A 13,659-nucleotide genomic window follows, 5' to 3' on the forward strand; every position below is an offset into this window, starting at 1 on the left:
AATATCTGACAATAAAAATATATAAAAGTCTCGCTAGTCCCGTTAGAAAGTGCATTTTTTTGGTGCCCACCTCTATCTCATCTTAAAAATTGTATACTAGTCGATGTTTGTATTTAGAAAAAAAATGTTCACTATAATGATACGCTAGGGCTAGGTACTCATATTTCACATCTACCTACATTTATTGTTAGTGTAGTGTGACGTAATTATCAGCGTTTTTATGGGAAACCATTACCACTGATAAACATCAAAACCAATATTTTATTATATACAATGACGCAATTCGAGAATTCGAAAATTACTGATTTGAGTTTGGCACGAAGCTGTTGTTTTGCTGGTACTCTACCATGCTCTGTGGCGAGTTTGTTAATTCCAACTCGTTCACTTGCGATTGTGATGGGTTGCAATCTTCCACGATTGATGATGATGAGACTGCTGCAGAACAATCGCTTCCTTCTGTCATATTGACGATCGACGGCATTGAATGATGAGCCCGACCGAACTTCTGTTCTTCATCAAATAATTTTCGCAGTGCAATTATATGATGAACTCGTTTTTGGTGACATTCGTCAGTTTTCATTCCCATTTTTTTAAGCATTACCTCTTCCACGTGGTAGAACATAGCTGCATTAATATGTGTACATATGTTGCAGTTACCGATGCATTTCATTTGCATCATTGGATAAGACATATTTTCTTGTTATAGGATGTCTTATTAAATTTTCTTATCGTTTTCCGGGTGGACTATGGATTGAAGTCGCAATAGCAATGGACTCCCTCGAATGTTAGGTGAAGAGGATCAACTTTCAAAATATCTGAAAAAAAAGAAAGATATAGATGATAATAAGTACGTGGTTTATTTTATTATCATAATACTAACGTGCTGTCAATTAGAAACTCTTATGTTTGTAGGTAGATTGTAGCCACAATTTAACGATGAGTTTATGTATACAAATTTTTCATTGACTTCAATGTCTTATGAATGACAATGCAATTATATACATGGAGTCTTGGAGGTATTTTTCTATAATCTAAGCTTGGAGGTTAAAGGAAGCCATGACCCGCGCATGATCGACGATGATTATTATAAAGTCGATAGGCATGTAACAATTATTTTTCTGGACTAGGAAACGGTAGTTTTACGCTTGAATTATAAAAGCTTAGCTGAGTTGCGTGGCAGACGTGGTTGCAAGCAGTCGTGACAGCGAGTCAAATCCGTTTTGAAGTAAGGCCTTTTGTTAATGGAGAAACTAAAATCTGACAAACTGACGCTGATGGAACTGATAAACTGGCCAATGACTGATGTTTTGTACACGGCACTACTAAAACCCACTTGAAATTATAACCACAAACTGTCAAAATCAGTTCACCCATCTGTAGCTTTTTACTTCTTATATTGTGCTTGTTTGGTTCAGTTCAGTGCTACCAATTTTGGTAATAAAATATGATTTTTCATCGATTCTACTGATATTGGCACCACTGTTTTATGGGGACTGAAAACTGAGAGACTGGGAGACTCGCATGTCGCGTCTCTTCAGTTTAGTCGCGAACGTTTTGAAACTGAGAGATACCAGTAATACCGTGAGCGAGCTGTCATTAAAACACATTAGCTAGATAATCGTTGGAATTTTAGTTTTAGTCTCGTATTTTTTTAGTATTCTCGTGAGCGGAAGGCTTAACAATTATTCAGTGCAATTATTTTACTTTTACAAAAATAGATTTATATTATTTTTAACTGTGTTTGTCACAGTGTGGAAAGTTTTTCTGATTACAGGGACGCCCATTCAAGAATTTTCACAATGTCCTCATACGCAAAAGTTGTCCAACAAACAGCCCCAAAAAAAAAACAGGCGATAGTAATAAATGCCATAGATGACATCACTATTCGCAAGTACGCTGCAGCAGTCGGCAAAATAGTAGAACCGAGTAATATTCGCTATGTTTCGTCAATATCCCATGGAGGAGTATGTTTATATCTAAACACGCAAGAGCTCGTAGATAAATTGACCGATAATCAAGGGAACAATTACTAATACACTTCTAATTCGACCATTAATCACAAAATCTAAATGTATCACCATATAAACTAACGTGTATTCTATAATCCCACACCACGTCATTGACAAAAAAACTGTAGGAACTTGACATTAAGCCGACCTCCCAAATCACACATATAAAGTCAGGAATCAATGAGCCTGGATACACTCATATCCAAAGTTTTTGGAGGCAAGTATAGCTTTTAACTGACATACTTAAAATGGCAGAAAGTACGCAAGTTATTTATAATAATACTGCTTACTGGATTTATTTTTCTGCGGAAAAATTAACATGCTTCATTTATATAAAAACGAAGGTCACTATGCGAAATATTGTAAAAACTCGGATTTGCAGGCGGCTGCACCTACTCAGCAAGATTATTGTACCCGAACTGATTAACTAAAGAAAAATTACCGCAAGAAGACAATCTGACAAATAAATCGAGCACTGAAATCTGTAAAATGGCTCCACCGAATGGTGTAAAAAGACTTCTGGAAAGTACAACCCCATTAGGTGGTACCTATGTCTGACGAAAAAGAAAGCACAACCATCGATACGGCGCGGCGGCGTCAGTACGCACACCTTGGCAAAAACCAAAAAAATCGAAGCAACAGATAACTACATAATGATTAAGTTGGAAAAATGTTACCAGCAAAGGAACATATCGTAAAAAATCTCCGGCGTTTTTCATTGACATCCTATGAAACGTTGCTGAATATCCTGCAAAACTCACGGAAATACAAATAGTGAGAAAATTGCTAACACATCAGATATCCCTGCCCAAAAAAGAATGCTTATCGAAATTTATTGACACCTGGAAGAACGGAGTCTGAAAATCTGGATAACCAGAATAAAAAACGTTTATTGAACCAAAACTTCAAAGCTTCTAGCAAATACATAAGCCCCACAGAGTATCTAGTTGTGTAAACTCTAGTCTATACTATCATGGACCAAACAATAATAACAACACTCTCAGAATCTAGAAAAGATAGAACTCACTTTAAGGAGGGGAGGATCCTAATTTTGGTTTTGAAAAAAATCCTTTGCTGAAATAAAAATGACATTAAATCGCCCGATATTTCGGTAGAGGTTTGCGACACTAAAATCAATAATATTAATCCATCTTTGGATATCATAATATGAATACGTGTATTAAATAAGGCTCTAAGTACCAAAAAGTAGTATTGCCTGTAGTTACAAAATACCGAGTCATTGCAGTAAAATTTCATGAAGAAGACCTTTTGAAAAATGTAGTTTTACAGTGTGAAGCAATCATGGCAGATTCTATAATTTTAGGTATTAAGAACTCGCAAGTGTCAACACACCATCGTCAGCTATTTTATATTGAATGCCGTTAACCACTGCAGTGCTACTTACACCATTATAAATAAAACACGCCAACGGACTTACAACGTCGACAAGTTTAATTATTTTGCTGTGTTTTTTTGACTTGCTTGAGGCACTTAGACTATAGTTGAAGTTATTGGCGTTGGTATGTAGAATATTTTTCCATAAATATGTCAGTTTTTATTAATTTGGTACTTAGCGCCTTAATTAATACACGTATTCATATGTTATAGAACTCCGGGCCTTACACTCTCAGGTGCAATAGAACACAATAATTGTTGCATATGTGAACAAGAATAACCACTGTCTATTAATGGGGAATTTTAACGCCCATAACAGTTATGCCTTGTAAATCTTGCCCCGTTTGTGTTTGTTTCAGTGAAATTCCATTTACTGTTACGGTAAATGGAATTGCACTGAAACAAACATAAACGGGCAAAATTTTTTGACATATACACAATAATGATGATATAATGATTCACGATTCATAACTGTAATTCACATACACGGATATATCTGCATAGATACATCGATCTTGTTCTCTCTTCATTAGATGTAGCTGAAAAAATAGATGTTCAGGTTAGTAATAAGTCGTTAGGCTCTGATAATTTAAGTAGCTATATCAATTAACTTAATCATAGAAAAACATTTAAAATCAAATCCTTTAAAACTGACTGGGTCCAAGTCACGCATTATGTAGAAAATTCGTACTCGGAATTAATTTCAGGCAGCTATAAGCAGCTAACTCCAAGCCAAAATACGATTCATTTCTAAATATTTTATCCAAATCTTTAAAAAGTAGCATTCCATCAAAAAAAAGTTGAGTGAAATAAATATAGCAATCCAGTATCCTGCTGGGATGCGGTGTGTTATAAAATTAAAACGTTAAGAAAAGCAGTATAGACCAGCGATTTCCAAACTGGGAGGCGCGGAGTGTTGCAAAAGGAGGCACGAAAAGTTTAACACAATTAATGTAGCCACAGGTTTGCAGTTTGCAATAATGCATAGTTTATAAAACGGCCGCTGGTTATAAACTACATAAAGAAACAGTCCTATAAAAGGTTGTGTGCAAACCTGTCTGAAAATATGGAATTTAATTTTATAATACCTAACTGCTATACTATTGTGAAGCGTACTGGCTATCTCGTGAACAAATTAAATAAAAGGGTCAAATCATAATTTTAAAATTTGAGGCAAATTTGTTTAGGAACGATAATTTTGTTGTTAAATTTGTGTATTTGGTTGAAATTAAAAAAAAATAGTGAATAAATCAATGCAAGGCCTACTAATGCATTCACTGATTTAAAAAGACAAAAATTGGTTCGCCATGTTTCCACTTTTAAATGATTTCTGCGCCAGATATTTTGAAGCAAACAAAAATCTATTTACTGAATTCTTGGTTAGTTTGCTAATGCACTTTTCACATTATTTTATTAATAGTAAAAAAAAAGTCGTGGTTGTGCGTTGCAATTTGATGTTATACCTGTATGATGATAGATATACTTAAATGATAACTCCCGTGTATAATTTAGGAAACACTACTTTAGAGCACCACACTGCCCTTTACCTCGGCGATAGGTAGGTGGGCTCGCCAAAAATCCTGGCCTGGGGGCCTGCTTCAGTATGTGGGGCCAAACAGAACAGCCAGGGGAAAAATGAAACATTAATTTTTGTGGAATCTATTTAATAATTAAATTTTAAACGAAATACATATATTATCTTCTTCTAATACTCGTACATAAAAATTAATATTTGTTTGTTTGTTTGTTCGTATTGGATGCACTGCCATACCGTTCATCCGATTGCGATAAAACTTTGTTAACTTATTGCTTGCACTTCCGTTAAGAGTATAGGCTATATCTAATATATAAAAATGAATGTCTGTCTGTCTGTATGCCTGTTTGTCTGTCTGTCTTTCTGTCTCTCCCGTATGCGTTCCTATACCATTCATTCCATTGCAATGAAATTTTGGTAAGTGGTTGTATGCACACCCGCAAAGGTTTCTGAATTAGAAAAATCATCACTTTCTTCTTCTTCATCATTCTATTTTCTTTTATTCGTATGGTTCCTATACCATTCATCCGATTGCGATGAAACTTTCGTTAGTGGTTGTGCCAACACTTGCAAAGGTTTCTGAATAAGTAAAACCATCTTCTTCTTCTTCTTCTTCTTCATTATATGTTATGGTTCCTATACTTTATACATTATTCGTATGGTTCCTATACTATTCATCCGATTGCGATGAAACCTTCGTCAGTTGTTGTGGTAACACTCGTAAAGGTTTCTAAATAAGTACAAGCATCTTCTTCTTCTTCATCATTCTATCTTCTTTTATTTGTATGTCCCTATACCACCGATTGCGATGAAACTTTCGTTAGTGGTTGTGCCACCACCTGCCAAGGTTTCTGTATTTAGTACAACCATCTTCTTCTTCTTCTTCATCATTATATCTTCTTTTATTCGTATCGACACTGTTCATCCGATTAAATCTGATAAATTTGCGCAATTCAAGATAAGTGTTACGATTGCGCAATTTATTGCAGAAGAGACAAAGAACCATTTTTTTCGTGATTTTTGATTTCGTTCAGTACCCCGATTATTATTAGCTAGTGCTCATATAGGTCGCCTTGAAGTTATAAAGAAAAGTATGAGACACTAAAGCCGCGTTGACACGGTCCAAGTACGATCCAAGTACACTTGGACCGAGTGCCGTCTAAGTGACAGCTTCATACTAATTATTCCTATCCAAGCTAACTTGGATGAGTAGGACGCGGTCCAAGTAGCTTGTATAGGAATAATTAGTATGGAGATGTCTCATACGAGTGCATTTGGATGGCACTCGGTTCAAGTGTATTTGGATCAAAATTGGACCGTGTCAATGCGGCTTTAGTAATCGAGTGGCAATAGTCGTGCTGTCGTGCATGATTATCAAAATCAAACAGATAAATTGAGGTATTTACGCCAAATGGCCAACATGCCGTGATTACATTATACAATTTTATATACTTCATGTATAAAAAAATGCATTATTTTAAACATAACGGTATTGTAAAAAAAATGAAAGTATATAATATTATACCTTGATGATTTTATTTAAAAATTGTTTTTTTTAAATATTAAATATTTATATATAAATATATGTATTTCGTTTAACATTTAATAAATAAATAGATTCCACAAGAATTAATGTTTCATTTTTCCCCTGGCTGTTCTGTTTTGTCTTATTCTGTTTTGTCTTGTTTTGTTTTGTCCGGTCACCGTTTATATTATGTTCTCTTTTTTATGTTTTCATTTGTATCCCTTATATTACTTTTCTTTTTCTTTCTTCTTTATAATACTGTTTCATGCCATGTTGTGAACGTCTTAAACTTATAATTTGTAATGTCCACAATATGTAAAATAAATAAATTGAATTGAATGGATATTAGTGAGCAGATAAATATTCAACACTGTACTGCCGTGAATATAAAACAACATTTACTTCAATTAATATCATTCATTCATTGATGGCAGTAAAGTTCATGATTCCTTTTCAGTTGGAACTGCATGCATTTGTCCGGAATTGGATATTCAAATAAAGAAGCATTGATCAAAATGCATATTTATTTACTGCGGAATGTATCGCTTTAAACTATGCACTTAACACAGCGCTCAAATACGTTAGTAATAATAATCATTTTCACGGACTCACTCAGCGCTCTCCAATGCCTACCTTTTCCAAAATTTAGCGTCTAAGCCAATTTATATTTTATATTTGAGATTAAAAAAAGATTTAACAAATTTGTACAAACAAATTCAAATAATAGCACAATGTTATTACATTCTACTTGATTTCTTCACACATTGGAATTCTGGGGAACGAATAGATAGTCTAGCAAAAACAGCATCTCTTGAGAGGAGCGTAGATAAACTCCCCATACCTTATAATACCTGCATTCTTTTTTTAAACATTCAAGATATTAGCTAAAACTGAAACAGATAATAAATTAAAAAAACAAGGACTGGAAAAGGAAAAATGTACTTTCCATAATTTTATTATAATACAGTTCTGAAACCAAACCATGGTATACTAATAAAATTCTCAATAAGGAAACAATTGTAACGATTGATCACCGTAGAGCGGATCATAATAATCTTGCCACATCTCTAGCTTGCTTGGGTATAATAAATGACCCAAGGTGCCAGTGCAAAAATGAGATTAAAGACATTAATCACGTTGTTTGGCAATGTCCTCTGTGTGATACCCAGAGACAGAGGGTTGAGGTTATATTAACAGACTTTATTAAGGATAATGGTTGTTACCTAATATTGTGTCTTCTCATTGGACCAAACACACATTGAAAAAACAACATGCATATTTTGCCAACCACGGCATTGAACCCACAGCACACTGCTCAGAAATGTGTATTTACCAACCAAGCTTCCACGCATAATATGGCTTTATACGTACACCAAAATAAAATTAAACAATAACATTTAATAAAATTAAATAAAATGATTGTTTTTGAAAGGTCATACAATAAAATATACTTGTTGTATGAATATTGTTTAAAGGGTACATTTTATTAATTACTACTATTGCACAGAAACACATTTCATGTTATTCCAATGCATGTGAATTTATTTCTACCTTTACTAGTGCGCGGTCTGAAATTTGAATACTTAGTTATGTTGATGTTTTAATAACTATTTAAATATAGTGGTTGAGCCAAATTGTGGTCGCATTCATCCTTAGGGGGGGCTTCCTACTCAAATCATCTTATTTAGAATTGTTACAAGACTAGACGATAAGCAATTATGGGTCAAAGAAGACCGTAATTGCAAACAACATTCAGTTACTCCAAAACCGCCGAGCGCGTAAGGCTTGCTAAAGCTGTCAAGCTATATCTGATATGATACGAACGAGACCGTGTTAAATACAGAGTTATTCAAGAGTTAGTTCAAGACACTAATGTGTGTGCCTGTTAACGCTAGACCACAGTTATTGATTAATTCAATCCTACAAACATACATATCCTCATCAATCATACAACTAATCATCATTCATCCCCCCATAGTATATCATCCATAAACAGTGTACTACAGTAAACAGCGTACGCGAGTGACAGTGCAACCAGACCACGGTGCCATCATCAAAAACTATCTCATACTGCCCTTTTTCAGAAAAAAAAACTCAACGCCCCGCCTCGATGGACATCTCTATATTATATCAGGCACATTCCTACTCATATGATCAGTTTAAGAAGAAAATCCGGTTAACAGGAAGCCAGGCGGGAACTGGACTAATTTTCAAAGCTGATATTGGCAAAATTCATGAATTCAAGAATGAAAACTTAACCTAACCTAACAAATAGTCCAGTATATCGGCTATTTTCAAAATTTGTTTTTCGTTGGCTTCCTGGAAACCGACAAGAACCGAAAAATCTTATTTTTCACCTACTTCAAATTGCAAAAGACGATATTAAAGTGATTGAAAAGTGAGTGAAATTTAACTATATCAGTAGTGGTGAACCTATGGCACGCGAGATGATTTTGCTTGGCATGCGAATGTTTTATTTTGAAGAGATAAAAAAAACATAAATGACAGATCGCATTGTAGAAAACATAGCAGGCAGATAAGACAAACTTCAAGAATAAGCATTACGTGTAATGTAACTATATAATTGTATAGGTCGGTTCTTAGGGCCGTATGTATGAGTTTCCCAAATTCTTTATAAGCTTTATAACCGATTTTCCATCATATAGCGTATATCACTGTTTGTGACGTAAGCAATTTGACGTCACGCGCCATTCAAAATAGCTGCCTCAGCTGTCACTTTCAAATGTCATTTTAATTTTGCATTCATTACAACAAACGTTTGCTTGAGGCCCTTGTTCATTTTGTAGACTCTGTAAAACATTTATATTCAATCGGAAGCATTCTGCATTCTTCAAAATATTATAGTACCTACCTACCTAGTTAATTATTGTAAGATAACTGTAATAAACAAGGCACAACTCTCAAATACACTGGAAACATCAATAGTGTCATACGGTGATTGGTATAAATGATAATATTATACAGAGATCATTACATATTATTCTGTTTTGACATATCATAATTGAAGTGAAGTTAGTCATAATAATATTTAGTATTGCCACCAAATGGAAATGTTTACTGGCAATACTTTATCCTTTCGTACAGTAGAATTATAAAATAAATGTGATAAAATAACAGATAAATTATTTAAAGTTCATAATAATTGTTCATTTATAATTATTAAATTTATATGGTACCGTTCGCACACTTTCAGATACATTTACAATATGAAAATTTTAAATTAATGGTTGGGGAATGAAATTTTATAAGCTTGCAATTATTTGTACGCCATGACACATTATGAGGTCACATCGTGATGTCGCTAACTAACAAATAACATTTGCACTTATGCATACAAACGAGCAGTATATAAAATTTATATACTGCTCGTTATAGCCTATAACGTATTTGGGATTCTCATGCATACGACCCTTAGACTTTATGCGTCACATATAATAATTATTACCACACTAACCTCATCAGGTAACGGGGGTGCCGCGCTGCGAACCTTTGATTTTGATCGATTTACAATGCTTGAGACCACCGTAGCGAGAGAATGCCTAACTGATCGAAGCAATTCTGGTGTCAATTTGAGTTTAAAAAACCAAACTAAATAATACAATAACACATTTTTACCCACAAAAATGGCTGTACCTACCAAATAAGTTACAAATACTAGGTGGTAGCTCCACCAAGTAATTCTGTCAGTTTCAAAATCGGTGTACCGAAATGTATGGTGTAATTGAAAGAAGTGATAAAGCTAAATGTATCATAAATGTTCTGTGAGTGGTATCTAAAACACCATCATTTTTTAATAGAATTATTAAAAACTACTTTTATCCCATGAAAAACTGCTCGGCGCGTAAAAAGGTTCAGCAACCCTGAATTATACCATAAGAGTAATTGAATAAAAATTGAAAAAAACACATTTTTTTAATTAGTCAAAGATCTATAATATAACTTCTTGGAAACCCATAATATGCGTCGGTTAGAAACGGGCATAGTACCTAGTTAATTATTTATTTTTCTTGTAACTATTTACCACCTGTGCCATTGATTTATACTACTTGAACACGTACCTAACAATAAACTAATCGTGCAATGTTAAAACATAGTTTTAGTATAGGTATTATCTATCATATCCATAAGAATCATAAACATTACAATGGAACGTAATTATATCGAAGTTATAAATAATATTATATAAGTGGTAAACTTAATGCTAAGATAGCGTGAATGGAGAAATAAAAAAAACAGAGGGTTTCAAAGGCAAAAACATATCTAACCGATTCAATGTTATTGTATCCTAATTATAATATGTACCATTATGAAAAAACAAGAAAGTCTATTTGCTGTATTTTGATTCACAATTAATTATTTCCAATAAAATCTATCGAAAAAATGACGGATCCAAAGTCCTACTAAATTATCTAAAAGTATCTACCTAGGTCCCCGTATGTGTTTCTATTGATCTTAATACTATTGTAGTGTAGTGACAAACAGACTAAAAAAAGATAATAATAATGTATCTAGTATAAAAAACAACTATACACCGTACTGCCATGAATACAAAACAACATTTACTTCAATTGATATCAATACCGGGCTAGGTCACGCTCTTAAAATTTCCAATAATCCAAATTTAGAGATAAACAATATCATTTCTCGCAGTGGTCTGTGCGCAATTTATACAGATGGCTGTAAAGTTCAAGATTCCCTTTCATTTGGAACTGCATGCATTTGTCCGGAATTGGATATTCAAATAAAGGGAAGCATTTATCAAAATGCATCTGTATTATTACTGCGGAATGTATCGCTTTGAACGATGCACTTGACATAGCGCTCATACACGTCAACAAAAATATAATCATTTTCACGGACTCACTCAGTGCTCTCCAATGTCTACTTTTTTCCAAAATTTCTCATAAAAACCAATTTATAAATGTATTTGAAATTAAAAAAAGGTTTAACAAATTTATACAAATAACAGCACAATTACATTCTACCGGATTACTTCACATATTGGGATTCAGGGGAACGAGAACGCAGATAGCTTAGCAAAAACAGCAACTCTTGAAAGAAGCATAGATAAACTCTCCATACCGTATACAGACTTTTTTGAAACATTGAAACAAAACTGAAACAGTTAGTATAGTAAAAAAACAAGGTTTAACAAAAGAGAAAATTACTTTCAAAGATATTACAGTTCTAAAACCAAGCCATTGTATACCAATAAAATGATAGATAGGGAAATAATTGTCACAATTATTAATCGCTGTAGAGCGGATCATTATAATCTTGCCTCATCCCTGGCTCGCTTGGGTATAATAAATGACCTTGTGTGCCGGTGCGGAAGTGAGATTGAAGATGTTATTAATCATGTTGTTTGGTAATGTCATCTGTATGATACCCAGAGACAGAGGCTTCTTGAGGATCTAAGTAAACAAAATGACCAATTGCTACTGGATCTTGAGATATTTTGGGCTCGGCCGAATATCAACCCGTTCTAGTGTGTCCAAGTGTTTTTGAGGGAGTGTGGCCTACAAGTGTAAAATTTTTTTGTTTTTTTTCTCTCCTGTAAATTTGTATTGTAATAACAATAACTGTATGAGTAATTGTAATAATATGTATTAACAGTGTATGTGTAAACGTAAAGCTAAATAAGATTCAATTGAGACTTAGTAGCTAATAATAATAATAAAAATATATAGTATAAAGCCTCAATTACATTGAGCTTCTTTACGAGCTGTTTATTGGCGAATTTAAAAGCGGGCGATTCAGCTACTGCGATTTGATGATTACACACAAAACTTTCCATTCGCTGAGAAGCCACAAGCCAGCGACTATTTTGACAGAACGTAGTTCGTTTTTTTTACCGTGAGGTTGGTACTGCGCTCTACTGCGCAGACGCAGTAGGCCCACACGCCGGCGTGTAGCGTGTAAAGTTGACCGGCTTTCAACTTTTCTCTGTAGAGTGTTTACAACCTGCTTATTAGCTTATTCGATGATTACACTGGGCGTCTTTACAGGCAGATTTTAAATTCGCCAATAAACAGCTCGTAAAGAAGCTCAATGTAATTGAGGCTTAAGATACAATTAATTATGATAAGAATATTGGTGTAGGTGAAGACTGTATAATCCCTATATAACAACATAATCACATTCATACTTACATTAAATTTGTTTTAATTTAATTTGTCTCCGGCCGATGTCAATAAGGTCACAGGATACTAATTATTTTAAACGGTTTTCACTGTAAATAAAATTAAAATGAGAATTAAGCGTTCGTCGTTTCGCACCCGGCTACCCCAAAATTTAGGCAGGCATTTCTAATAATGCAATGTGTTTGACTAGGCCGTTTAATTTTAATATTTTTTGTTAATATAAATGATTTGAAAACACTTTAGAGAAAAAATATAACTGCTGGAAAAAATATTTTTGAAAAAAATACGTCACTCAGCAATACTAACCCACAATGTGCTCTACTCTTTATATTTGAGTACTATCTGATAACGACGAAATCAACTAGTAGTTTTTACATTTCTAAAACGACTCACATTGGCAGTAGACTTTTGTGAGAAATTCTCTAATCTCATGAATAATTCGTGAAATAAAATACTTCGCAAAATTGCAGTCATAAATTTTCCTTGCGGTTTTTTGTGATTAGGTTCATCTATCAATTCGTGGAGGTAACCGGTTTTGAAACCAAAAAATCAAAAGAACTCTTCCACTGAACACAAGAATGCTTCTTGCATGAATATTTTTTAACACGTTACAACTAATTACATTCAAATCAACTAATAAATGCAGTTCAAGACATATTGTGATTAACTAAGTATACTATAAAGTTGAAATGGAATTAATTTTTTGTATCGAAATGATAATTACTTAATGATAATACGACTACTCTCGCGACGTAAGACAAGTTTCACGAACTTCGTAGTACTGAATTATTATTATTCGAATCTCGAGTCTAGACCTAACATAACATACGGCGTAGCTATGTAGTTACTGTGTATAATGCAGGGTTCGAAATGACCGGACCGCAGCTCAGCTCCGGTTAATGAAATCATCGAGTCGTTTTAGAACCATTATTATCAAAATATTTAGTAATTTACTTTACATCCGGTCTTTCACCTTTACCTTCAGCTATGATTTTTAGGCGACTTAAATTTCTTTTTTTGTTTTTTATTAGG

At 33.8% G+C, this 13,659-nt stretch overlaps 1 long non-coding RNA gene across 1 annotated transcript; it reads right to left on the minus strand.

The window, feature by feature from the left end:
* Positions 1-61: 61 nt before the first annotated feature.
* LOC147080103 (uncharacterized) lies at positions 62-13,410 on the minus strand. Its single transcript, XR_015070779.1, has 3 exons — positions 13,352-13,410; positions 12,637-12,716; positions 62-815 (listed from the first exon to the last, which is right to left on the minus strand). It is a non-coding gene; the product is annotated as an uncharacterized LOC147080103 (long non-coding RNA).
* Between the last annotated feature and the right edge of the window lie 249 nt (positions 13,411-13,659).

Source organism: Rhyacophila brunnea, unplaced genomic scaffold (genome assembly GCF_057557595.1).
Source record: "Rhyacophila brunnea isolate RB1 unplaced genomic scaffold, BYU_Rbru_1.0 scaffold_1, whole genome shotgun sequence".
Taxonomy (NCBI): domain Eukaryota; kingdom Metazoa; phylum Arthropoda; class Insecta; order Trichoptera; family Rhyacophilidae; genus Rhyacophila; species Rhyacophila brunnea.